Source organism: Hylobates moloch, unplaced genomic scaffold, assembly GCF_009828535.3.
Source record: "Hylobates moloch isolate HMO894 unplaced genomic scaffold, HMol_V3 SCAFFOLD_10, whole genome shotgun sequence".
Classification (NCBI taxonomy): Eukaryota; Metazoa; Chordata; class Mammalia; order Primates; family Hylobatidae; genus Hylobates; species Hylobates moloch.
This window is the reverse complement of record NW_026652285.1, coordinates 23,232,183-23,259,629: the sequence shown is the minus strand read 5'-3', so window position 1 is coordinate 23,259,629 and position 27,447 is coordinate 23,232,183. Positions and strand designations below refer to the sequence as shown.

At 49.0% G+C, this 27,447-nt stretch overlaps 1 protein-coding gene and 1 pseudogene across 14 annotated transcripts in view; one reads left to right on the top strand and one right to left on the bottom strand.

The window, feature by feature from the left end:
• Window positions 1-2,829: 2,829 nt before the first annotated feature.
• Window positions 2,830-27,447, bottom strand: part of CDK12 (cyclin dependent kinase 12) — a 110,130-nt gene continuing 85,512 nt past the window's right edge. Inside the window, exons 15-21 of one of the 14 annotated variants that reach the window (XR_009215118.1) lie at window positions 25,748-25,887; window positions 24,691-24,770; window positions 21,418-21,522; window positions 16,161-16,288; window positions 7,308-7,462; window positions 5,342-5,446; window positions 2,830-2,897 (exon numbers count right to left, since the gene is read on the bottom strand). The gene's annotated coding sequence lies outside the window, so the exon portion shown is untranslated. Of the gene's footprint in view, window positions 2,898-4,625; window positions 5,447-7,307; window positions 7,484-16,160; window positions 16,289-16,386; window positions 16,435-21,417; window positions 21,523-24,690; window positions 24,771-25,747; window positions 25,888-27,447 lie in introns of those variants that run through there. The other 13 variants (XR_009215121.1, XR_009215114.1, XR_009215112.1 and 10 more) reach the window with 13 other exon arrangements.
• Window positions 26,297-26,395, top strand: LOC116475989 (U6 spliceosomal RNA; annotated as a pseudogene).

Sequence of the window (27,447 nt, the reverse complement as noted above, 5' to 3'; positions counted from 1 at the left end):
AAAGAAAGCTAGAGGCAATATCACTAAAAATGCTGGGCCTCATCGTCCGTTCTCTTGTCCACCTATCTTTCTTTTTCTGCATCCATTCAGGCAAGAAACCTGTGCCAGGGCCTGGGGTAGGCTCAGAGGCTGTTGGTGAGGCAAAAAGCATGTTGGCTTTGGAGCCAAGCTCATCTGGTTTCAAATCCCAGTTCTGTCATTTACCAGCTACGTGACTTTGGGCGCGTGACTCAATCTCCCTGAGCCTCAGTTTCCTCATCTATAGAATAGAGGCATTAATACCTACATTTCAGGGTTATTGTAAAACTTAATTGAGGTGAGAAAAATGTATGTAGGTGTCTGGCACATGGTACTTAATAAATGGTAAATTTTAAAATGTCTTTGCTTATTTTGGTAGTCTGATAGCTTCTAAAGATATGTCCATGTCCTAATCCCCAGAACCTGTGAATGTTACCTTAACTGGAAAATGGGTTCATTTTTGAGGATGTGATTAAGAATCTTGAGATGCAGAGATTATTCTGGCATTATCCAGGTGGGCCCTAAATGCCAACACAAGTGTCCTTATGAAAGAGAGAGAGAGAGAGAGAGAGAGATTATACATATATCAAAGAGTAGAAGGTGATGTGAAGACAAAGGCAGAAACTGCAGTGATGGGGCCACAAGCAAAGGAATGCTAGTAGCCACTAGAAGCTGAAAGAGACAAGGAACAGATTCTCCTCTAGAGCCTCCAGAAAGAGCATACCCCTGCCAACACTTTGATTTTGGTATAGTAAAATGGATGTTGAACCTGTGGTCTCCAGAAGTGTAAGAGAATAAACTTCAGTTGTTTTAAGACACCAGAGTTGTGGTTAATTTGTTACAGCAGCCTTGGGAAACTAATACACTTATAATGGAGATTTAATCTTGAACAAAACCAAGGGTTCATGGTCTAGTGGGACAAGAGAGAAGTAAACAGACAGTGCATAGAGGCACACAGAAGGGAGGCACCTTGTCAGAACTGGGGAGTGGAGGAGTAAGGTAGGCAAGGCTGTTGGAGTTGGAGGACTTAGCCAACTGAGGGGCTGAAACAGGAAGGGCATACCAGGCAGAGAAAACAGTGTAGGTAAAGGCATGGATGGGAGAAAACACGGCCTTCAGTAAGCTGCCCATGTTTGGGATGGCAGGTATGTTGGGGGCTGTGGGGGCAGCATGACAGAACTGCTGAGGTGGGCAGCAGGGGCAAGAGAGCCAAGAATCTTGGCTTCCAACCCAGAATGGAATCAAACCCTCCACTCTGCCCTGGCACTGGGCCCAGGTCATACAATCCCAGACTGTCGGTACTGGAAAAAACCCTTAGAGATCATCCAGTAGTCTTGCCATTTCACACATAGGGAAACTGAGGCTCACAGAAAGCCAATCCAGGGAATAAGCAAGAACCACATGGCTGTACTCTGGCCTCTCTCTTGAGCCTGGGCGTCCCATATCTGAGGACCTCAGAGACACTGTCTGGATGGCCCTCTGCAATCCACTTCCAAAAAGCACTGGCCTTGTGGTCTCTAGACAAAGAGGGTGTTATTTGCATATTATTTACATGTTGCTAATTAGATGAGAGAGGCAGATTCTTTCAGGCCCTCCCCTTCATGTCCCCCTGTCCTATTTCACTCACATCAAGTTGTTCTTCCTCATACCTCTCTTGACCTCAACAACTTCTCCCAGAATTCCAGCCCAAGCCTCACTCCTCAAGTTTCCGTACCTAGGCCTAGCTCAACCCCTACTATATTAAACATTTGGTACTGCCTGGCAAAATTGCTTGGTGGGTCATTAGTGTATCTAGTCTGGGTGGAGGATCTTGGAACAGGTTACAATGGAAAGGGAGGCTGTCCAGCCTGAAGTTTCTTCTGGGAGTGGGGAGAAGTGAGCACTGTCTCCTTGTAGCCCAGTGGCCATCTGAATGAGGCTGTGGGAGTGGGGGAGGAGGGTGTTCCTTGGAGATCTGGTGGGCAGGTATCAGCTGCATGCCCCAGGCCTGCCCCAAGCCTCTTGGCTGGCAGCCACACCAGCCCCTGAAGGAGCTGGCTCCTTCTTTGAGGGAGGAGGAATTCTAGGGAAGGTCTTGGAGCATCCCTTGGCCTGGTAGCCTAATATGAGTAAGGTAGATGTCACCATGTGAGTTACTGTGGACCCTCCAATGGGGACAGCACATCCAGATTCTGAGGGCTGCTGTCAATCCAGAAAATTGTGAGGCACTGTGCTAAAATAAAGCATGGTGTCTCCCTGAGGGCAGGCACTCAAAAAATGTTTTCTGATAATGAGGGGCTACCTATCTCCTGGAGATAGGTAAGGAGAGGGAATCACAAGGAGGCACAGACTCTGCCTCTCTCACCTCCCATTAGCCCCTTCTTTCCTTTGAAACCAAGGCTGTGTCCAAAACCTCTCCCAGATGAGATGTCTGAGCCTGTCATTTGGTGATCACCAGAGAAGGCACCACACTGTGGCCAAGACAGGTGCACAGGATGACCTCAGGTTCCCCCTGCCCCTGTCCTGGCAGAAGAGCTGCAGAGATCCATCACCATGGCTGACTCAAGCAGCTGCCAAGAGCTGGGAAATTAGGATCCACAGGAAAACCTGGGGCACAGTTCAGGCTAGCAACTTGCAGAAGCCAGCTTGCTCTGGGGTTACGATAGTGTCCTGGATAGCGAAAGAAAGACCGCCCTCCATGTGCAGATAATTCCTCTCCATGCAGGGGTGATGTATGAGCTATGTGTATATGTGCTGCAGAGACCTCATCAAGCATCCCAGCCTGCATGCATAGCTGTGTGCACACATCCCATTGGCAACAAGAATATGTTGTATGTGAGCGTCTTCTTGGAATTCCACCTTCCCTCTTCTCTGCAGAGCAGGCCTTCTCTTCTTGTTTCCTGGTAAAATGGGAAGTGAGGGAGTAACTTCAGTTTCATTACCTCTAGCCCTTCTCCCTTGTGGAACATCCTGCATTTGGCCATTTGCCTATGACAGCAAGGAGTAGATCCATTCTTGGTCCAGAGTGATCCTAGCTCCTCACTGGTCCAGAAGACCCCCATCTTGAACAAATTCCTCTGCCCTGGTACCTCTCTCTTCCCTCAGGGTGTCCCATGCCAATACCTCCTCTAATGTCCAAATCAAAGGGAGGGGTGGGAGGAACTTGGGGTGATGCTGTGGGTGTGGGAGGAGGAAGGGTGGATCGGATACTGTTCGATTTTGCCCAGGTCCCCTCGGAGCACTGCTGCTCATTTAAAATTCCGATTTAAAGCCGAGCGGCTCTTTAAATTTCCACATTAGCATGCCGCCCTGATGCCAGGCCAAGATGTTGGGATGGATTTGGCAGGAACACCTCCAACAGCAGCAAGCAGCAGCATTTGCCAGCAATAAAACAACGCATGAATAAAAGAAGGCCGCTTGGCAGCAGCAGCAGCCCAGGTAGCTGGGTGAGCCCAGGAGGGGCTTTCATATGTGGGGGCTCAGAGGCATGAAGGCCCATGCAGGGGCATGTGTGTGTGAGGGCCTCTGTGACTGTCTTGGCTTTCACCCCCAATCTATGCCTGTAGTGGAATCTGGGGTGAGGGCCCAGGCAAGATCAGGATTTCTCCCTTGTGCCTGTCTCACCCTCCTCCCCCCAGGGGTTATCTTCTTGGAGGGGACAGATGTTGCCTTTGATAAGGACACAAGGACTTGGCCTGAAGCCTGAGTTGTCCTGCTTCATTAGGGCCCAGAGAACAGGTGGGGTCAGAGAGAGCAACACCGCCCAGAGTGGCTTCCCAGATCCAGGACCCTAGATACCTGGGTGCTGACGGGCATTGTTAGGATAAGGGGGCTGAGAAGCTGCTGTGAACACTGGGTATTGGCACTGAGCTGGATGAAGAGATGCTCTGGGCTGGGAGATGGGCAAACATCTGTGTGCTTGTTCAAGGTTAAGAATGGGGAATAGCCACAGACAGCAAGGAGCTACCACGCTTGGCCTAACTTTAACTCTTAACAGATTTGGGAACACTGTTTGAGGTCAGATGGCAAGGGTAGCAAAGGAGTCAGATAAAGTCCTGGGCTGGAGGCTGGACACCTTATAGAGGTCATTTTATCCACGCCCTGCTTCCCAGGGTCTAGAGAGTACAGCCCCAAAGGACTGGCTGTTCCTGGATTTTGTGTTCCTCTGCTCCAATCACCTGGCCGAAGCTCATCACCTAGCTCCCCAGATATTTTCAGGAGCAAGCAGCCTGTCCTGCATCTGGTAAACTGCCTATCCCTCCTACTTGGTTTAACCATCTCTTTCCCTGAAGTCCAGGGTAGGAGGACAGAAGCAAACAGAGGGGTGGCAACAGATGGTCTCTGCAGTCTCGGCAAGGCAAAAAAGAGGGATTTTCTTCAGAGCACCTTCCTCTGATGGAACTCCCCTCCCTTTCCAGCTCACATGAATGATTTCAGGCCTCTATGTGGGGAAAAACCGTTGAGACTTTGAATTCTCTCAGTCCCTGGAAAAGCTGAAGAGCAGACAGGCAGGACCAGGCTCTGGCACAGCAATGGCCTCATACCCTGAAACTAGGACTGGTCCTGTCCTGATGAGGGAGAACGAGGTGGCCTGACCTCCCAGGTACTTTGTTCCCTGGTCCACACATTGGGGTGGGTGAGCTCAGCGTGAGGGGGTGGCCAAGAAGGGAGTTTAGGCCAGAGAGATGTTCTTTTGTCATTTATTCATTCATTGAACAAGTATTTACAAAACAGCTGCTTTATGCTAGGCATTGTTTCTGAGCACTGGGAACACATTGGTGAACACAGATAGAAATGGTCACTGACCTTGTGGAACTTTCCATCCAATGAAACTAATTCAAATGACTGGACAAATACATAGGAAATAACTGTGTTAAGTGCTCTGAAGGAATGATATATAGTACCATGAAAGTGTGTAACTGGGGGACTTGACTGAGTCTAAGGAGTTGAGAATGAGTTTGCAAAGGACACAGAGAAAGACAGGTCAGAGCAATAGGAGGAGAACTGGCAGTGACATCACAGAATCAAAGGAGGAGGTGGTCAACTGCCGAGATATGGGGAGCTCATGAGACACTTATTTGCCCTGACTCCTCACCTGCTAGTTGTGAGTACAGGTATGGAAAGGCTCTGCCATTGCACCTGGCTCACAGTTGGTGCTCTGCAATGTTAGCTCCCTTCCCCCTCCCAAAGCTGAGCCTCCCTCCAGGGACCTTAGATTTCTGGAACAAAGTAGCTGCCCGGGCTTAGCCTCCTCTGTCAACTCAGGCTCCCAAACTCCAGCCATCCAGTCCTCAGGGAAAGGCCCCAGGCCTCTCCACATTAGTCCCATCACATGGAGCCTTACCATTCCCTAACCTACTTCCTCCTTTGTGTTGGTCTTCCATGAAGAGGGGCTGGGGTCTGGGTCTCGGAGAAGGATGCCATTCTGGGTCTGCTTCTGGAGCTGAGCCTGAGAAGAGAAGAGAGTTGGAATTCTCAGCCCCTTCTAGTGCTGCCTGGGGTGAATCTGAGTGTCTTAGGTGGGGAGAGGGAGTAATGGGGAGTTGGGGAGGGGGGCTGCCCACCCAAGACGGCGTAGAGCCCAGAGCTTTTTCCATCGCAGACACCCCATCTGTCTGCCACAGAAGGCTCGGGTTGGAAGAGGTGCAGAGAAGGGGGGTATGGCGGGTGAAACTGTACAGTCTGTGAGCTAGCACGATGGCAGCAAAGGTGCTGACTGCCGAAAGGGGCAGAGGGTCAGGGTGGGGTGTCGGTAGGGCTGCTGTCTTGGCAGCTGAAGACTAGAGGCCAGAGGTTGGGTCCCAGGTGAGAAAAATGATAGGGACAACACTGCACCACTCTCCCTAGACCGCTTCGTGTTTGATTTTGATTTTTATAGCTCCTTGCCCCAATGACCAGAGAGCAGAGTCATACCCCTCTTGCCAACAAACTAATGGAAGACCAGAGGCCATGAGAGCTGTGGGAAGGAGCACTCCTAAGCCCAGGGCTGGGCTGGATTCATGATGCCTCCCTCTCCCTAGCAATCAGACCTTTTTCAGACCTTAAAATAATATTTTAGTTAAATGTGACAGTTTGCAGCATATTTTCTTTCACATATTACTTTAACTGATCCTGCTAAAGTCCAGTAAGGTAAACATTATTATTATTCCTGGCCTACAGATGAAGCAACAAGGGCTTTAAGATCAAGTGGATAATAACCTGGGATCACGGGAGAGTAAGGAGAAGTGACTAAACCCAAGTCTCCTGACTCTACATACAGGCCTAGGCTACTGTAGACCTTCCTTGCTCATTTTTTCGTTACTGTACAGCCCCACTGCCAGGTCAGGTGTGGGGTTTTCTAGTGGAGAGCTCAGAAGAACTCTTTCCTAGTGACTGAAAAACTGGGAGGTACCCAGACCTTGAGGGACACACACCAGCACAGCCCCCTCTCCTGGATACCAACATCCAGATACTAGGAAACTGGAGATCCAACAGGCTGCTTACAGATAGAAATATGAGAGGGAAGCTGGGCGTGGTGGCTCACGCCTATAATCCCAGCATTTTGGGAGGCTGAGGCAGGTGGATCACCTGAGGTCAGGAGTTTGAGACCAACCTGACCAACATGATGAAACCTCGTTTCTACTAAAAATACAAAAATTAGCTGGGCGTGGTGGCGCATGCCTGTAATCCCAGCTACCTGGGAGGCTGAGGTAGGAGAATTGCTTGAACCTGGGAGGCAGAGTTTGCAATGAGCTGGGGTCATGCCATTGTACTCCAGCCTGGGCAAGAAGAGTGAAACTCCGTTTTCTTTAAACAAACAAACAAACAAATAGGCCGGGTGCAGTGGCTCATGCCTGTAATCCCAGCACTTTGGGAGGCCGAGGCAGGCGGATCACAAGGTCAGGAGATGGAGACCATCCTGGCTAACATAGTGAAACCCCGTCTCTACTAAAAATACTAAAAAATTAGCTGGGCGTGGTGGCGCACGCCTATAGTTCCAGCTACTCAGGAGGCTGAGGCAGGAGAATGGCGTGAACCCGGGAGGCAGAGCTTGCAGTGAGCCGAGATCACACCACTGCACTCCAGCCTGGGCGACAGAGCGAGACTGTCTCAAAACAAACAAGCAAACAAACAAACAAAAGAAATATGAGAGGGACATAGACTGGAAGTGGCCAGGAAGCAGGGGCAGGGAAGGGTGTGGGGAGTGGAAAATGCCCGCCTGGAAGCAGCTGTTAGGGTCCACTCCAGGACCTGGAGCTGTCCCTTAAGAATCCCTGTGGATATCCCCTTCCCACATTCCAAGTTCTAAATATTTTGTTTCCCCTCTCTACCTGTACTTAAGAAAATATGTTTCCACAGCTTCCCTTGATGCTCTACCTACTGCAGTCTTTTCTTCCACTCTTCCCTGTTCAGAAGTTCTTCCTCAGTTGTAACCTTCTTTCTTCAGGCTGCAGATAATCCCTCTAAGAGCTCTCTAAGGCAGGTGCTAAGGGAACCCAAGACAGGGCTTCAGTTATTAAATAAAAATAGACAGGGGAGGGGAACTGAATATAGACACAGATATTTTATCTCTCCGTCCCTGTGAGTTATTAAGAAGAAAGCACTAGTGGTTGCTAAGCAACAGGTCTCCATAGAGGACAAGGCACCGGAGGAAAAAGCCTCCTTTGACTGAATATAGAAGTGGGAGGGTAGGAAAGGTGGGGGTCAAAGACCTCTGAATAGCAGGCCAGCTGTAGGGAATGGTTGGTTTGTCCTCCAAGACCAGCCCTTTCCCCACGCCTTAGCAAACTCCGCCTTTACAACCCTCAGGATTGGTGGTAGGAGGAAGGCCTCAGGCACTCCTCCATTCCTGCCAGGAGGAGGGAACCTGGTTTCCATAGCAACCCAGAAACAATCCTGGCCTTGGTTTGCTTATGGCTTCTCTGTAACCCCATCTTGGGACACAAACTATCATAGACTCCCTTCTCTGACCCTCAACTTCTGATTTGAGGGAGAGAGCCCATAGAAAGGTTGGGGGGTAGTGCCACAAAAGCTGGTCTCACTTGGTCCTAAAGTGACCTATTAAGACTATAAAGGAGGGGTGACTTAGGGTTAAGGTCCTCCAGGTATCCTCTGACCTCTTCATCTCATAAGGGGCTGCAAAACGCCAAATGGTGGCATCAGATGTAAACTGGTTTGCTTTCTAAAGGGCGAGTACAGACTGGGGTTCAAGGTCAGGAGAGAATGAGAGGACAGGGTTTTTTTGTGCCCCTTGGCCACCCAGGCCCCCATCCTCCTCGACCTCAAGTCCACCATCATCAAGAACCGGAAAATGGAGATATAGAACATTAACGTATGTCAAGTATAAGTGAGTGGCACCGAGGGGCATAATCTGTTTTTCTAATATGACCACAAGCAGAGTGTTAGAAGAATTAGGCCGACAGCTGCTGGTTTTTCCCCCTTCTCTCCCCCCTTCCTCACTCTCCCTCTCCCTTCCTCCTCGGCGTTTGCACACACCAATGGCAGCCGAGCCCTGCTCGCGATTTCTCTTAATCTTCCTCCGCCATCCTGCGCTCTTTCCGCAGGCGGTGCTGCGAAGCCGGCAGAGCCCCGCGTCACACCTTACTGCTCTCTGAGATTGCTCCACAGAGAGCTCAAGGAGATGGCAATTCGGCGCTGATGCCGGCTGGCAGCAGTTGGGAGAGTGGAAGGAGAAGAGAGAGGGAGGAGGGGAGGGGGAAAAAAGTTGGCACGGATACCAAGTTTTTCCCTAGAGAGATATGGGGGGGGGGGGGGGGGGGGGGGGGAAGCAAGAGAAGAAGAGAGAAAATGACACAGAGAAATGGAAACAAGGAAAAAGAGGCAGAGAGAGAGACAGAGAGAGAGAGAAAATATTGAGTTCTCTCAGATATTTACATGTGGGTATCCCTAGCCCACCTGACTCATGACCATCTAAAGATCACACCACCCAGTCAGGGTTCCCACTCACCCACTCCCTACCCTGCCTCGCTTACACACACACACTCTCCCAGCCAACCTGGAAGTCAAGAGTGGCCCAGGCATGTTGTGTGTATTTGTGTGTGTGAGAGAGTGTGTGTGTGTGTGTGTGTGTGTGTGTGTGTGTATATACGCCTGTATGTTGTCTCTGTTTTGGATCGCAGTAGAATGCAGTATGTAAATGAGATGGTTATTACCGCAATGTTCATCAAGCTGAGCCGAGAAGACATTAATAGCCTGATGAATATGCATGTGAATTTGTTAATTAAGTTAATTATTCTGCTGAAAATGCATTCGTCTTCCAAGGACATTTTCCCAATGATTTTTACATGCTCTAGCCATTAGTCATGCTATATTTTATCAGGGAAATGAGTTTGCTTAAGTTGTTAAAAAAAAAAAAGAAAAGAAAAAGAAAAAAAGAAAAAAAAAGGAGAGGAGACAGAGAAAGAAAGGAGGAAAAAAAATGAGAGAGGAAAATGCGTTGAAGTTGAGAGTGGAAAAGCAGCTGAGGCAGGCCTGAAGTTTGAGGCCCAGCTGGGCTTTTGAAGCCTACCCTCGATTTTTATGGGTACCTCACTCTACAATTTTTTGCCCTTTTTTTGATGACAAACTTTTTTTTCCAGTGCCAAATTTCCAACACATTAATTAATTGTTGTAGCCAATTAACTGTAGTTGTGCAAATGAGTTTAGCACTAATTACCATGCAGTGCCTGTAATCACATAAAAAACTTGCTGAGAGAGAGAGAGAGGAGAAGAGAAAGAAGGAATGGGAATGGAATGGTACCAGGAGAGGTGGGGACCTGAAGAGAGAAGCAGCCAAGGAAAGTGAACAAGGCAGGGAGGGGTCTTGAGATTTCCTCACCATCTTGGCTCTAAGAGAAGGTAGCTGTCTTCCCAGCCACAGTCAGGACCTCCCAGAGCCAGAAAATCTCAGAGTGGGTAGAGGTGAAAGAGCTAGTAAAGAGTGATCTCCCTTTGTCTAAGAACTTCCAACCAGAGGACAGAGGTTCAGAATGGGTATCTCTAGTTGTTTCGATGATATAGTGCGGTGCCTATATAATCCTTATAGTCCCCAGCCGGGCATGGTGGCTCACGCCTGTAATCCCAGCACTTTGGGAGGCTGAGGCGGGTGGATCACGAGGTCAGAAGTTCGAGACCAGCCTGACCAACATGGTGAAACCCCATCTCTACTAAAAATGCAAAAATTAGCTGGGCGTGGAGGCAAGCGCCTATAATCCCAGCTACTTGGGAGGCTGGGGCAAGAGAATCACTTGAACCCAGGAGGCGGAGGTTGCAGTGAGCCGAGATCGTGCCACTGCACTCCAGCCTGGGCGACAGGGCAAGACTCCAAAAATAAAAAAATAAATAATCCTTATAGTCCTCATTCCAGGTCTAGCCTCAGTGTTTATGTCCCACATGGCTGGGGCTACTGGGCAGGGACAGTGGGTACCACTGGGAGATATGCTGTTCCTGATGGGCCCAAGAAGATGGAGGAGTGATACATAATCTTAGCCTGATTCTGCAGCTGTAAGCGAGTGGGGAAAACTGTTAGGCGTCCACAGCTGCTGGAATAGGCCAAGAGAGCAATGGTAACATCAACTATAAAAGAGCTAGCTCCAGCAGGAGGTGGGAGGTGGGAGCCTTTGGCCAGACAGAACTCCCAGGAGAGGAGCCAAACCTACTCTCCTACAAATTGGCATCTCTGCATTCATCATGTCTGGGCCAACTCTAGGTTTCCACCTGTCAGCTTCAACCAGTGCCCCAGAGGCTGAGCGACAGACAAAACAATTTCTCTAGCTTCTCCTGAGCTGTCCATGAGTTTAGCTGCCATGACGAACAGTGGTAAAGTCAGCACTAAGCACCGAACTGGCATTTTTGCTTCCACTGTGCTCATGCCCTCTCTACCACGTCCTAGACACTGAGCCTGCCCAAGGGGTGTATGTGGATGTGTGGGTTTGTAAATGAACTATAGTTCCCCTGTTCAAAAACAACAACAAAAAGTGCTATATCTCCCTTACCCCTCAGAATAGACAGCTCACTTATCATCGGTCTCAATTTCCTCAGGCCTCATAGACACATTCAACAGCACATTTCCAAAGAGGACCTTATTTTTTTTTTTTATTTTTTATTTTTTTGAGACGGAGTCTCACTCTATCACCCAGGTTGGAGTGCAGTGGTGCGATCTCGGCTCACTGCAAGCTCCGCCTCCCGGGTTCACGCCATTCTCCTGCCTCAGCCTCTCCGAGTAGCTGGGACTACAGGCGCCCGCCACCATGCCCGGCTAATTTTTTTGTATTTTTAGTAGAGACGGGGTTTCACCGTGGTCTCGATCTCCTGACCTCGTGATCCGCCCGCCTCGGCCTCCCAAAGTGCTGGGATTATAAGCGTGAGCCACCGCGCCCGGCCAAAGAGGACCTTAATATCTCATCCTCCGATAGGCATCCAAAGGCTGGGTCCTCCCTTCCCCATTCCAGGTCTCAGGTGTCTGGATAGATTGCTCAGGCGCACCATTCACTTCAGCCTTATTCTCTGGCAAAGGGGAAACAATTTCAAGGGCACAGGTCCCCTGCTCCATGACACTGCTGCTTTTTTTTTTTTTTTTTTTGAGACAGAGTCTTGCTGTGTCGCCCAGGCTGGAGTGCAGCGGCACGATCTTGGTTCACTGCAGCCTCCACCTCCCGGTGAAGGCAATTCTCCTGCCTCAGCCTCCTGAGTAGCTGAGATTATAGGTATTTGTCACCACGCCTGGCTAATTTTTGTATTTTTAGTAGAGATGGGGTTTCACCCTGTTGGCCAGGCTGGTCTCAAACTCCTGGACCTCAAGTGATCCACCTGCCTCGGCCTCTCAAAGTACTGGGATTACAGGCATGAGTCACCACCCTACCTGGCCTGTGCCACTCTTTTGATCTATGGACTGAAGTTGGCTGTGAGGACCTGAGTTGACCCAGGCTGCTCCAGTGCTCTCCCTGCCCCCAACATCTCTCTGCTAGTAGCACCCACACCCTCTTTTCAGCAACCTTAGTGAAGTGTAGAAAGGCCTCCACCTGAAAAGTCAGCTATGGTGGAAACAGCCTTATTATCTTGGATTCCAGGCTCTTCTTTGTCACTTAACATGTGATCTTGGGAAATGATTTAACATGAGCCTCAATTTTCCACATCTATAAAATGGAGATATTAGTAGTGCCATGCCCAATTAAGAAGTTTAATAATTATGAATATAAAACATTCAGCAAACAAGTGAAATGAGCTATTTCATTCATTGCTAATGAGTACAAAGTGAGAGAACCTTGTTGATGGGCAACCTGGTAATACAAAAAAAAGTTTATGTTCACACAAAAATCTGTAAGTGAATGTTCATAGCAGCTTTATTTGTAACAGCCAAAAACTGGAATTAGTCCAGATGTCCTTCTACAGGTAACTGGCCAAACTGTGGTATGTTCATACCATGGAATAAATAAAAGGAATGAACTATTGATACACATAAAAACTCAGATCTCAGGGAATTATGCTGCATGAAAAAAGACAACCTAAGCACAGTGGCTCATGCCTGTAGTCTCAGCAACTTGAAAGGCTAAGGCAGAAACACTGCTTGCGGCTAGGAGTTTGAGACCACTCTGGGCAACATAGTAAGGCCCCATTTTACATTCCTACAAAAATTTAAAAATTAGTCTGGCATGGTGGCAGGCACCTGTAGTCTCAGCCACTTAGGAGACTGAGGCTTGAGCCCAGGATTTTTTAATTCTTTTCTTTTTTTTAATATTTTTTCTTTTTTATGAGATGGGGTCTCGCTGTGTCACCCAGGCTGGCGTGCAGTGGCATGATCTTGGCTTACCACAATCTCTGCCTCTCAGGCTCAAGAGATCCTCCCACCTCAGTCTTCCAAGTAGCTGGGACTACGGAAGCATGCCACCATGCCCAGCTAATAAGCCCAGGCTTTCAAGGCTGCAGCGAGCTATGATTGAGACACTGTACTCCATTCCGGGTGACAGAGCAAGATCCTGTCTCTAAAACAATAAAAAAGACAATCCTAAAAAGTTATGTACTACATTATTCCATTTTTGAAACTACGAAATTTTAGAAGACAGATTAGTGGTGTCAAGGGTTAAGGAGGGGATGAGGTGGCTGAGAGGGAAGGAGGTGTGATTATAAAAGGGCAACATGAAGAATTCTTGTTGTGTTAGATGTTCAGCTTCTTGACTGTAGTGGTAGATACATAAAATTACACAGGTAATAAAATTGTATAGTACTTAATATATACACATATGAGAACAAGTAAAACTAGAGAAATCTGGATATGACTGGTAGATTGTATCAAGGTCAATATTCTGGTTGTTGTGACATTATACTGTAGTTTTATAAGATGTTACTATTTGGTGAAAGTGGGCAAAATGTGCAAGAGACCTCTCTGTATTATTTCTTACAGCTGCATGTGGATCTACAATGATCTCAATTTTAAAAGCCTTGATAGATTATTAATGTCTCTGTTGGGTATAGGAAGGAAAAGGGGCCGCCTTGTGTTTCCAATGTAGAATTCCAACGAGGAAGACTAATAAATATTATATTCTCATTAGGGTACATCAATAAAATGAACACAACCATGGGAGGTGGGTATTTGTATCCATTGACCAATAATTCCATGTCTCAGAATTAACTATTTAAAATGCATGAAGGCCGGGTGCAGTGGCTCACACCTGTAATCCCAACACTTTGGGAGGCCGAGGTGGGTGGATCACCTGAGGTCAGGAATTCAAGACTGGCCTGGCCAACATGATGAAACCCCGTCTCTACTAAAAATACAAAAATTAGCTAGGCATGGTGGCACACGCCTATAATCCCAGCTACTTGGGAGGCTGAGGCAGGAGAATTACTTGAATCCAGGAGGCAGAGGTTGCAGTGAGCCAAGACTGCACCATTGCACTCCAGCCTGGGCAACAAGAGCAAAACTCCATCTCAAAAAATAAATAAAATAAAATAAAATAAACTGCATGAAGTTTTATTTGTTTGGATATTCACTGTGGTATTTTTTATAACAGCAAAAATAACTAAATGATTCAAAGTAGGGGATGAGCCTTATAAATCACAGCATATCCAGGGGATGAAATACTCTATAGGCTTTAAACATACTTTAAAAAACACACTCAGTACAATGCCTGGCATACGGGCATCAATAAATGGAGTTCTCTTTACTGGGTTCTGGGTATCAAAAGAGCTAATGTAGATAAATGTAATTAACAAACTGTAAAGTGCCTAGCAAATGCTAGTTGTTGCTATCCTTCTAATGACTATCTCTCCCAGCTCCATCCTGGATGAAGCTGAACTTCCAGGTAGAACAGTGGCCAAGGTACTCTGGCTTGAGAGGCATAGGAATGGGGTAACTGCTTTCTTGGGGAGTCTGAGTCAAGTATTGGGACTACTTTCTTTCCAGAGGATGGCCACCCCTACTCCACATCAGGTAGAAAACTACATTCTCCCCCAGCATATGCACATACATTTGGCCTTTAATCTCAGGGGACTCGCAAAGTCTTTGAAGCAATATCAGCCCTGCTAACTTCATAAAAGTAGTAGTACTCTTGCACCATCCACTGTTGAGTGAGCATCTACTGAGTATCAGGCACTGTTGTAGGTGCTTTACACACATTATTTCACGAAATTCTCACAACAAACTTAAGGAGTAGTTGTTTATCTGCATTTTACAAGAAAACTAGGACTCAAAGACGTTAAGTGAATTACCAAGGTAGCACAGCTGGCAAGTGGCAAAGATGGCACTGGAACCCAGGGCTGTCTGTCTCCAAAACTTGTGATCTAACCACCACACATACTACATGACATCATGACATTTAGAAGAACCAAGAAGCAGTGCAGTGTATGGAAACTGTGCTGAGGCTGTCTGGAAGAGGCCTGGAAAAGTAACCCTGGTTCATCCAATGCTTCTTAGGTAGACACAAAAACAAACCGGCAGGCAGAAAAAAATCTCAGAAGAGAAGCAGGTCCAATCTGAAGTCTTTCATCCCATGAGTAAGTTTCTCCATATGTCTACCCTCTATCCCTTCTGCTAAAATCTGATGCTTTTTCCTCTCTTCTGTTTCCAGTGAGGATGGTGAGTAGAAGACACAGTGCCCCTCCATGAAAGGTCAAGAGAGGACAGAAGGAGTTTTTCTTTCCCCAGCCTTGTTGAGGCCATGACTAGGATGCCTCCATCTTCTCAGTCTCTTGGATCTACCCCAAGGTGTCAAACTAGATGTGTAGGAGAAAATTACCCAGGAAGGAAAAGTAAAAAGCAGCAGCATAACCAGATCAAAAAGACCAGCTTAGAGAATGACCCAGGGGTCTCTCAGGATCTTAGTGCTGCGCTCAGAGTGATGTTAAGGTGGGCAGTTTCTCCCACCAGACTCAGCTGCGGGCTTCATGTCTAACATCTACCCAGCTGTAGAAGTCCAGCCAGCATTTCTCAAGCCAGCGTCTCTTGTCTTGATCTGACATCTCTACAGCTACCTCTCGCTCAGGCATAAAGGAGGGATCTGAGGGTTCTGCCACTCTGTATTTACCCTTCTATTTCAATACTACCTTGCTGTATTTGCTCAGGTGTAGGCAACCCAACTGGTGGCTTAGAGATGCCCAGGGAAGATCATAATTTTGTGAGGAGATGCTAGGATCCCAAGGCTAAATCCAAAGGAGCTCTTACAGGATCTCAAGGCTAGGTCCAAATTTATTTCCTCTTTTCTCTCCACTGAGAGCCAGGAGGGCAGTGGGGGCCTAAGACTGGACACATAGAATGGAAGGGAGGGGTGTCATTGCCCCCTCCCTCCTCCACACATTATTCTACCCTGCTGGTGCCCAAGCATGCCTGCTGCTCACTTGGCTTCCCTCAGCCCATCTACCCTATGGACAGGAGAGGGTTAAAGGCATGGTATGGGCAAGCTATAAATTTCCCATCAGTGTGGGGAGAGCAGGATTGTTGGCAGGGAGGGGGTTGGGCTAGGGGGAGGGGGAGCTGGGAAAAAGCCAGGAGGTTGTCTCTAGGTAACAATAAACACTGCAAGCAAGGAGCAGCTGTTACACTTACTCTCTCTGCATCACAATGCTGAAATAACACTAATAAACCAATGTGCCCAATGCATAGGCATACACACATTTAGGGCTGGGACCCCACTGTACCCCTATGGCTGCCCTCTACTCCAGGGCAGGGCCCTTCATGGCAGTGGACATACCTGTCCTGGCCTCAGTATACTTGTGGGGAAGGATGAAGACTGACAAGTTCTCCCCATCCCAGTGGCATTCTCAGGGTCAGGGTGGTGACCGAGGCTGGAATCTTGGGTTCAGATCCTGGTGGCATTCACTGGCAAGAGTTGAAACAGGGATAGCTCTCAGTTGGGAGCTGGGAGGAGGGGAGGAGAGTGAGAGAGAGAAAAGCATAGGGAACAGACAAGTACTTACCACGTCCTTTCAGACTAGAGGGGATGAGGTAGCCAGGAATGGAATTGGCTAAAGGGAGGTGAAAGAAAGGCAGGCAGAAAATAGGGTTTGAGAAAGTAGAGGATTAGGGAGCATGTGGTATCATGGCATGTTTTCTTTCTTTTTTTTTTTTTTTTTGAGACAGGGTCTCACTCTGTTACCCAAGCTGGAGTACGGTGGCACAGTCTTGGCTTACTGCAACCTCCACCTCCCAGGCTCAAGCAATCCTCCCACCTCAGCCTCCCATGTAGCTGGGACTAGAGATGTATGCCATCACACCTGGCTTTGTGTGTGTGTGTGTGTGTGTGTGTGTGTGTGTGTGTGTGTAGAGATGAGGTTTCACTATGTTTCCCAGGCTGGTCTCAAACTCCTAAGCTCAAGTGATCCACCCATCTTGGCCTCCCAAAGTGCTGGGATTATAGGCATAAGTCACTGTGCCTGGCCATGGCATGATTCTTTTATCTCTCCTAAGGCTGAACTCCCTATGCCTGCTTACACCTGGCCTGGAAGACCCAAGATCTCCCTCACAATACTACTTTTATACCCAGGGCCAGGTGAGGTGTTGGTTTAGTTCAGGACTGAGCTTTACTACGCATGTCCCAGCAGGGAACCTGGGGCTTTTGATACTGCCCGGAAGAGCTGGGGGAATGGAGCTGTTCCTGTCTTCCTACACAAGGAGTGGCTAATCATCTGTCCTTTTTCTAACCAAAGCCATCTCTGGACCACCAAGAGCAAGTGGGCAGAGGGTCCCTCATCCTGGCAGGAGAGCAGAGCTGCCAGCAATGAAAGGAACAGAAATAGGCAAATGAGAACTCAGGCTCTGTCACAGAACCCTCCTCCTCTTAGTCCATCCTTCTCTGAAGATGGGATGTTTATTTTTTAATTAATTAATTAATTTATTTTTTGAGACAGAGTCTCACTCTGTCGCCCAGGCTGGAGTACAGTGGCGCAGTGGTGCGATCTCGGCTCACTGCAACCTCTGCCTCCCGGGTTCAAGCGATTCCCCTGCCTCAGCCTCCTGAGTAGCTGGGATTACAGGAGCCTGCCACCATGCCCGGCTAATTTTTTGTATTTTTAATAGAGACAGGGTTTCACCATATTAGCCAGGATGGTCTCGATCTCCTGACCTTGTGATCCCCCTGCCTCGGCCTCCCAAAGTGCTGGGATTATAGGCATGAGCCACTGCGCCCAGCCGGATGTTTACTATTATGTGTCTGGATACATTGACAAACAAGATCGCTGTTACTCCTTTTTTTTTTTTTTTTTGAGACGGAGTCTCGCTCTGGCGCCCAGGCTGGAAGGCTGGAGTGCAGTGGTGCGATCTCAACTCAGAGATCACTGCAACCTCTGCCTCCCGGGCTCAAGCGATTCTCCTGCCTCAGCCTCCTGAGTAGCTGGGACTACAGGTGCACGCCACCACGCCTGGCTCATTTTTGTATTTTTAGCACGGACGGCGTTTCACCATGTTGGTCAAGATGGTCTCTATCTCCTGACCTCGTGATCCACCCACCTCAGCCTCCCAAAGTGCTGGGATTACAGGTGTGATTCGCCGCACCCGGCTATCCTAGCTGTTACTCTTTACCAGATCCAGTATAGGCCCCTGGGACTGGAGTCCAAGGCATGAATGGTTCTCCTGGTCCACTTTCTGGCCTCTTTTTCCTGGTGTGACCTCAAACACAGTACCCTATTATCCCCCCATCAGAAAAATGGAGACGATGCATACTGCCCACCTGGCACACAAGGGAGGAGGAAATTGACACTTCTGAAGATCTATGGTTCTGCACCCACCTCCACAGCCTGCACCACTACCTTGGTTCAGCCAGCATAGGAGTCCCTAGCTGCTTCTCTCTTGTCCTAGGTGTCTGTTTCCAGAAAGGAGAGGACTGAGACCCAGCAGTTATCCTTCCAGGTTCTGGTGTTATAACACAGCTTGTTTTACTTCTAAAAATTTAGTGTCAGCTGGGTACCTAGAGTTCTGGGCAGGCAAGTGAGGGCAGGGAGGAGTAACTGTGTTTGCCTAGAAACCCCTCTTCTGGAAAGTGCCCAGGGGCACTGAGCTACCCTAGCACAGGTGGATGCCCCATACCCCCTGTGCACCCAATGAATACAGTAGGGCAAGAATAACTGGCCTCTCCTATCCTTTCCTCACTGAGATACCTCTCACTGGGAATGCTCAGCTTCCCCTGCTCTCTTCTCTCTCATTTCCCTCTTTTTTCATAGTTGGGGCCTCCCCTGCTCCACAATCCAGATGAGGGACCTTCATTCACAGAGCTCAGAGTGGGGAGATATGGGGCAAAAGAGAGCTCTAATAGGCCTGGATCCCTTCCCCTCTGTTGTTTTTGTGAGCCACCTCCACTGCTGTGAGTCACCAGAACCTTGAGCTTGCTGAGCTGCCAGCAGCCTTCTCCCTCTTTCCTTCCTCCAGCCAGGCAGATATGTGCCCAATGGGCCCCAGAGCCTGCCATCTTCCTATCTTCAAGCCCACAGTCCCCTCCTTCATTTCTAGGAATCCACAATATAGACACATGGAAATGAGTGAGTAAAGGAGTGTGAGAGACCTCAGCATGTGCTCTGTGCTGGGGCAGAGAGCTGGCTGCCTGCACAGCAGAGCAGGATCACTAGCCAGGCGAGCTGGCACACTTGGGCAAACAGTGCTGTCGGCATGTGAGCGGGGAAGCAGGAGAGGATGGGGTAAGAATGCTGTTTCAGGAGCAGACGTCTCCTCCTGGCTTCCTCTCTAGTTACCTTCTTCTCCTTGGCCTTTCCCCTTGGGTGCTGATGGACACCATGGCACTGCCATCTCTATCTACCCCTGTCTTGGTCTTCCTTCCCCTTCTTCATGGCTTTGGAAGCTACAGAGAGGGGACCTGCTTAACAAACTCCAAGGTGTCAAGATGGGAGGTTTAGACATCCAGATCTCTCTTCAACCAGTGGGAAAAATTTAAGGGAGAAGGAGGAAAGAGATCCTATTAGAGTAAGAGTTAAGCCGTAGGCTAACATTGAGTACCTCACCTAGTCCCTTTTCTCCAAAGTGCAGGAAATTCTGGGTACTACAATTTTTAACTTTCACTCACTTCAAGTCACCCCTCTTCCCCGCAAAGATCTGGCACCCTTGGCTAAACCTTAGGAATGAGAAGCCGAGCCACACTCCTGTAATCCCAGTACTTTGGGAGGCCGAGGCAGGCGGATCACTTGAGGTCAGGAGTTTGAGACCAGCCTGGCCAACATGGTGAAACCCCATCTCTACTAAAAATACAAAAATTAGTCAGGCATGGTGGTGCACGCCTATAATCCCAGGTACTCGGGAGGCTGAAGCAGGAAAATCACTAGATCCCAGGAGGCAGCGGTTGCAGTGAGACGAGATCACGCCACTGCACTCTCCAGCCTGGGCGATAGAGTGAGACTCTATCTCAAAAACAAACAAACAAACAAACAAAAAAGCCTTAGGAGTGGGAGGCAGATCTGACAGGAGTTACAAGAAAGGAGGCTCTGTTCCTTGGAGAAACACCCAGAATATAGACTGAATGCTTTTAGGGCCTTTTAGCCCTAGCTCTAACATGACTGCAATATGTTGGAGTAGAGATGGACAAAGGGTGAAAACAAGGGCTTACAGAAAGCCTGCCACTCTCTCTCCTTCAATGCATGCTCCTTTCCACTGCTGTGTGTTCCAGAGTAGAAACAGCAGCTCTGTAAACAGCAGCCACTTAATAAATCCTACAAACAATACTTGCTCTGAATGTCCTGCCACACATTAGGCAGCCAGCCCCACAGGTGGGACTACAGGTCTCAGTTCCCAAACTTCACCCTCTGCCTTGTCACCACTTTCAGGCTTTTATCTGCTCTCCCAACAAGAGAATCTTCCTTTCCAGCCCCTTGGCACAGCCTTCCTCCCCTGCTGACACCCCTGGGGCCCTTAGAAGTAGGCAAAGGGTCCTAGATAAATTCTTTCCAAACTGTTTTGGAGGGATCTGAGGAGAGCTCTTCTCATCCTGTCTGTAGTTAAGAAGGCAGGCAATTAGATAGCCAAGGAGATGACTCGGAGTCTGAAGGAAGGGCTGGGTGAGGCTGGGGGGCACTTAGGCAGATCTTGCTCTTCTCAGGGGATTTGGGGATATAAAATGGGGAACTCTTGGGTGGGGGAAGGGTGTTGGGGGCCTGGGGAGTGTGATAAAGTTTTTACTGGCACTGCTTTCCAAGCTCTGTGCCTATCCTTGCCCCTAACCTAACTTAGTCTCATGAAGCATGGAACTAAAAATGTTGAGTTTTCTGAGGAAGGAGGAGGATGGCAAGAAATGCCACCTTGGCAACCTAGTGGGAGAGCCCCCTTTCTCCTTCATTTCTTCCCTCCTAACCCTAGCATGTGAACAGTGAAGGAAGCAAGGGGTTGGGGATGGGTACAGCTGGAAACTTGCCCCTTTCTCCAGTGTACATCAATACTACAAGAGCCAGAGGGGTCTAAGAGCTCTAAGGCCATGGCACCACATGAATTCAGGAGCATTTCTAATTCAGCCTTCAGGGCCTTGAATTTAAATTCTATCTCTGTTCTAGGCTTCGCCATGGGACAAGAGGTATAAGACTACTCCTTAATACATTTGTTGGCATAAGTTTCTCCAGTGGCTTATTATATTGCAGCAGGGAAATATGTGATAAGATTTCAAAAAAAAAAAAGCTCAACATTTAGTCTTGATTGGGGGATTTGCTTTTTGGTTAAGGAGGTGGGGTAAATAACGCATTTCCTTCCCTGTAGATCTTATAAGACATGGTAAAATTCCATAGGGGTCAGGGGCTGTAGGGGATTTGTGTACTTGGAAGCAAGAGAATGGATAAGATGATCTCTGGAACAGGCTGTATAGAGGAAATGTCCCCCAACAGTGCTCCATAGAAGCTGAACCTGTCCATGACTCCCCTAAGTTGCTTCTAAGACAGGGGATAGAAACTTGAGACTTCAAGCAATGGAGAATAATATCCTGCATACCTTCTTCCCTTGACTTTCCTCCCCCAACACCTACCTACCTTTCCTTTTCCTGTGTTCCCAGAAATTCTCCAAATCCAGGAACACAAAGCAATACCAGGACAGGATTCAAATGATTTCCCCTCTCTGGGTCTTGTTTTTCACATCTGTAAAATGAAGGGGTGGGGCAAGATGAGCTCCAAGTTCCCTTTTTTTTTTTGAGATGGAATCTTGCTCTGTTGCCCAGGCTGATTTTCCTACCTCAGCCTCCCGAGTAGCTGGGATTACAGGCACACATCACCATGCCCGGCTAATTTTTTTGTATTTTTTGGTAGAGATGGCATTTCACCATGTTGGCCAGGCTGGTCTCGAACTCCTGGCCTCAAGTGATCCACCTGCTTCGGCCTCCCAAAGCAGTGGGATTACAGGCGTGAGCCACCGCGCCTGGCCAAGTTCCCTTTCTTGCAAAAGCAAGGTTCTATGATTCATAGCCCAAAAGGCACCAGGCCTCATTTGCATGCCATTTTGCATGTAATCTCCATGGCACTTATTTTATGTCAAAACATACAGAAATATCTCTGAACCCTGCCCTTCTCCTCCGTCTCTCCATAGTCTCTGGTTACTATGGTCCATAGCTCTTGTCTTCTCTGTACAAGGACCTCAAAGCTCTGTCCCCACCTTCCTTTCACAATTTTACAGCACTCCCTGGGACAAGCCCAACCAGACAAAACCCCAGGAGCAAGAAAACAGCCTCACCTCATATTCTGGCTGTGATTTTGGGCTCCAGACCTGAGTCAACCAGTATAGTTCCAATCCGTTTGGAGGTCCAGGCAGTTGGGGGGAAATCCTGGCATCTCTCCCCAGTGCCTCCCCTCCTCCACCTCGCTATTCTCCATGCCAGAACGCAAAGTGGCCAGTGATTGATGGGCCTGGGTTCCCAGTAACCGCACCCAGTGGCCCAATCCTCCTCCCTTACCCAATCCCTCCCCTGTCCCTATTCAGATATCAGATTGTCTCATGTTGGTCCCTGAGGTCCCATTAATTAAAAATACATCCAATTAAATGGCAGGTGAAAACGTGCTATTGGAGCTCTATACCCCCCTGCCCCAGCTTGGTCTCTCCACCCCCTCAACCCCCCTTTTAAGGCTCAGCTGTGCTTTGAGCTGAGAGAGAGAGAGAGAGACAAACAGAGAGAGAGAGAGAGAGAGAGAGAGAGAAAGCATGAGGGAGAGAGTAGAGGAAGACATGGGGCAGGGTATGACGGGGGGGGTTATTTGATCCTCTGCCAGGGTAGCATGTGCCAGCCTGGGAGGGTGGCACCATGCCCTAGTGTCTAATTTCTGGAGGTGTGAGTAGGTTCAGTCAGCTGGGTACCCATTTCCATTTCCCTTAAAGGGGCAGAGGGCAGTCAGAGGGCATGGCTAGCTATAATGCCTTCCTTTTGGGCTTGGTAGATGAAGGGCAGAAGTGTAGATGGCAGAGGGGCCTTGTGGGGGGACATGTAAAAATCAGGGATTGGGAGAGTCTGAGGCCTCCATTCTTGGCATATCACTGCTCTTCCCCAAACTGGGAAGACTATAATGAGGAGCAGGCTGGGACTCAGGTGGCAGGGCATGGCGATGCTCCCAAGCCTGGCTGTGCCTACCCCTGCCCACAGGAAAGCTGAGAGAAGAATGGAGAGAGGGAGGAAGGAGCCATAACTTGGGTGGGAGCAGATGGGTCAGATAGGACAAAATATGCAGAGAGAGATGTTCATGTAGGCACCATGTCCCCTAGCACTTTATAGTTAAAGGACCTGTCCTGTTTATCTTTTCTCCAGGCAAAAAGAAGGAGCAGAGCTGTAGCGTGAAGTCACCTTGGCCTGGCTGCCTGGCAGGCAGTGAATAGGTTATCTCCCTTGATGAGCACTGACCGCTCTCCTTCTCCTCCATACTTATGGTGTCCCTAGCATTTTAGGTAAGGCATTTGCCCCCTTCCACCCCTCTGCAAAGCCCTCTGGCCCCAAGCGATACAAAACTAATGGGCACTGAAAGCTTTTGGAAGAGGAGCTGGGAAAGTAGGGGTGACTAAGGGTGACACTCAGAATCCAGGCAAGAGTGGGGGTTTTGCCAACCCAGGGCCCCCGCCTGGCCTCCTTGGCAGCCTCAGCACCTCCTCACTTCACTTTAACGCTAATTGGAGATTTTAATCTGCACTGCTGCTCTGCTCGGGGTGCTGGGGGGAGCGCCAGCTGTGCAGTAATTCCAGCAGCACCGACTGTTTAATCAAGCTGTCCTCCTGGGGAGGGGCCCTCAGGCATGGGGGTAGGAAGGAGGAGGAGAACCTCTGTCATTTCCCTTAGCCTGTTCAGCCTGGAAGGGCTTCATGGAGATAGAAGGTCAATTGTGGAGTCCTCAGTCCCATAGAGGCCCCAGGGCCATTTGGCACCCCTAGCAGAAAGACTGCCTGATATAGGGTGGGTATGAGGCTCATGGCCCAAAGCAGCCCACCCTCCTATCCAGCTTTCTGACACCATTTTTGGCTCAGAGCCCTGGAATGTCCTGGGGTGTATTCCAGCCACTGAGGCTGCAAACATCCACTAGACCATCTTGAATTCTATAGGTTTGTGCTGGAGTAGGTGACGGGGAGACTAACTCTTCCAGGCTTCAGTCACCTCTAACACTTTCTCACTAACAAAATACTTTTCTTAGAACAATTGTAAGAGATTTTTTCCCCCTAAAAACCACAGGCACCTCCACTGTCTGGGTCTGAAAGTGACTGCCATTAAGGCAGGAGGACAACGGGGCATACAGCTGGAACCTGCTACACCTTGAGGGAGAGATGCACCTGTGCAAGGTGTTAAGTGCCTGGAAAGAGGGGGCTTCCCAAGTTCAGCTGGAAGCACATTGAGATGTCAGGCCACTAGGGCAAAGTGTTTATGGGTCTCAGGCCATTTTAAAGGAAGAACAAGTGGTACCAATTATTTGCCTCGCTTTTTGGGCCCATGCTCTCTGGGGGTGTTTTTGACCCCAGTTTTGGAGAAAGGGTGCCCTCATCCCCAAACTGTCTGCTAAGGGGCATGAGTTTTAATTGGCCAGCAGCGCCCTCGTGTGGCAGAAACCATGACCGCAGCTGCCCAACTGGCAGGCCTGTTCTGTGCGATCAGATAACCTGGTAGACAGACATGTAGATGAGTTATAAATGCTGGTGCTCAAGGTACCCCATGCATACTTAACTGCTTGACTACATCCAGGGACATTTCTTGCTAACACCTGCCCTATCCCTCTGTCTACCTCAGCCCACCTGCTTCACCTCTAACTCAACCCATATGCCTACCAGGAGAGGGAGAACCTTACCCAGAGGTGGCACTTATTTGAGCTGCTGCATGTGCTGTCTGGATTGCAGGGATGAGAGAGGCACTGCAGAGAGAGGAAGCCTAGGGTCAAGAGGATAAGCTGATGTCACCTCCTATGCCCAGGATGCAGGGAGATGCTCTGCCCACACCTGACCCCGCAACTCTCAACAGGCCCCAGAGGAGAGCCGACACCTGAGCTCAAGACAGTAACACCTAGTAGTTGATTCTGTTTTATGGCCGTCTATTCTCCACTTCCTGGAGGCATCTGGGAATGAGTATGGACAGATTCTCAGAGCCTAAGATCCTGGTCCTGGGAAATAGACACTAGATAAATCATCTTTCCTTTCGGACCGGTCTGGATATTATTAAAAACAAACGCACACACAAAACCATTCCCTCAAAATATCCAGGTAGGCCAGGCGCGGTGGCTTACGCCTGTAATCCCAGCACTTTGGGAGGCCAAGGCGGGCGGATCACCTGAGATTGGGAGTTCGAGACCAGCCTGATCATCATGGAGAAACCCCATCTCTACTAAAAATACAAAAATTAGCCAGGCAATCAGGAGGCTGAGGCAGGAGAATAGCTTGAACCTGGGAGGCAGAGGTTGCAGTGAGCCAAGATCGTGCCATTGCACTCCAGCTTGGGCAACAAGAGTGAAACTCCGTCTCAAAAAAAAAAAAAAAACCATCCTGGTACTCTCCCAGGATAGCAAGCAACTAGGAAGAATGCACATCTGTGGCTTCAGATTTCTAGCCCCCAGAAGAAAGGCTACCTGTCATTAGACTCTCCCTCTCCAGTACCAAATACCATCTGTTTACTAGCCCCTTCCCACACCCGCTAAATGGGAAAAATGGTCATGAACTATAGAAAAAGGGATGGACATTTGATACCAGGAGGTTAGCAGCTCTTTAAAGATTTGGGCTGGAAGTTACGAAGACATACAGGCGAGTCACCAAGGCCTTCCCCTTGTTGGAGACATTTAATAACAGAGAAAAATACTCCGAGAGAGAAACATAACCCTGTTTGGGGTTGATGGGTAGCGGGAGCAGCACACCTACCAGCAAGCAAGAAAGGTGGGGGTAGACACAGGAGGCTGGTGACCTGTCCCATCTGGGCATTGGAGATGAAGGAAGCAGGCTTGCAGGCCTCTAATTCTGGTGTCTCACAGTGTTTGGACAGGTGGGATTTCCCATTGAACCTGGAAAGGAAGTGAAGAAGCTGATTAGAGGTAGTGAGAAGAGACAGAACTGCTCTATCTTGACTGAGAAGAAAGAGATAGAAAATAGCTTTTTGGTGCTTGCTTTGGCAGCACATATACTAAAAAAATTGGAGGTCGGGCGCAGTGGCTCACACCTGTAATCCCAGCACTTTGGGAGGCTGAGGCAGGCGGATCACGAGGTCAAGAGATCGAGACCATCCTGGCTAACATGGTGAAACCCCGCCTCTACTAAAAAATACAAAAAAAATTAGCCGGGTGTGGTCGTGGGTGCCTGTAATCCCAGCTACTGAGGAGGCTGAGGCAGGAGAATGGCATGAACCCAGGAGGCGGAGCTTGCAGTGAGCCAAGATTGTGCCACTGCACTCCAGCCTGGGTGACAGAGCAAGACTCCGTCTCAAAAAAAAAAAAAAAATTGGAATGATACAGAGAAGATTAGCATGGTCCCTGTGCAAGGATGACGCAAATTTGTAAAGTGTTCCATAAAAAAGGAGGAAGGGGCCGGGCACGGTGGCTCACGCCTGTAATCCCAGCACTTTGGGAGGCCGAGGCGGGCGGATCACAAGGTCAGGAGATTGAGACCATCCTGGTTAACACAGTGAAACCCCATCTCTACTAAAAATACAAAAAATTAGCCAGGCGTGGTGGCGGATGCCTGTAGTCCCAGCTACTTGGGAGGCTGAGGCAGGAGAATGGCGTGAACCCAGGAGGTGGAGGTTGCAGTGAGCTGAGATCGTACCACTGCACTGCAGTCTGGGTGACAGAGCAAGGCTCCGTCTCAAAAAAAAAAAGAAGGAAGGAAGGAAAAAAAAAATCCTGTAATCCCAGCACTTTGGGAGGCTGAGGCGGGCAGATCACCTGAGGTCAGGAGTTCAAGACCAGCCTGGCCAACATGGTGAAACCCCGTCCCTACTAAAAACACCAAAAATTAGCCAGGCATAGTGGTGGGCACCTGTAATCCCAGCTGCTCAGGAGGCTGAGACAGGAGAATCACTTGAATCTGGGAGGCAGAGGTTGCAGTGAGCCGAGATCACGCCATTTCACTCCAGCCTGGGCAACAGAGCATGTCTCAAAAAAAAAAAATCTTTTTGGGGCTGGGCATAGTGGCTCACGTCTATAATCCCGGCACTTTAGGAGCCGAGGCAGGCAGACTGCTTGAGTCCAGGAGTTCAAGGCCAGCCTGGGCAACATGGTGGAACCCTGTCTCTACTAAAAATACGAAAAATTACCCAGGCATGTTGGCACATGCCTCTAGTCCCAGCTACTCGGGAGGATGAGGTAGGAGAAATCACCTGAGGCTGCAGTGAGCTAGGATAATGCCATTGCACTACAGCCTGGGCAACAGGAGTGAGACCCTGTAGGCTGTGTATATAGATGGGGTTGTGGGCTAGAGGGCTAGCTTCCCTGGAGGAGAGGGCTGAGAGTAACCCAGTAACTGACATCAGCAACCCACTGTAGAGGAACATCCATTAGCACAGCTGGACAAGAGGAAAGAACAGGAATGCCAAGAGAGGGGGTTACCCGCTCTAGCTAGAAGGGAGA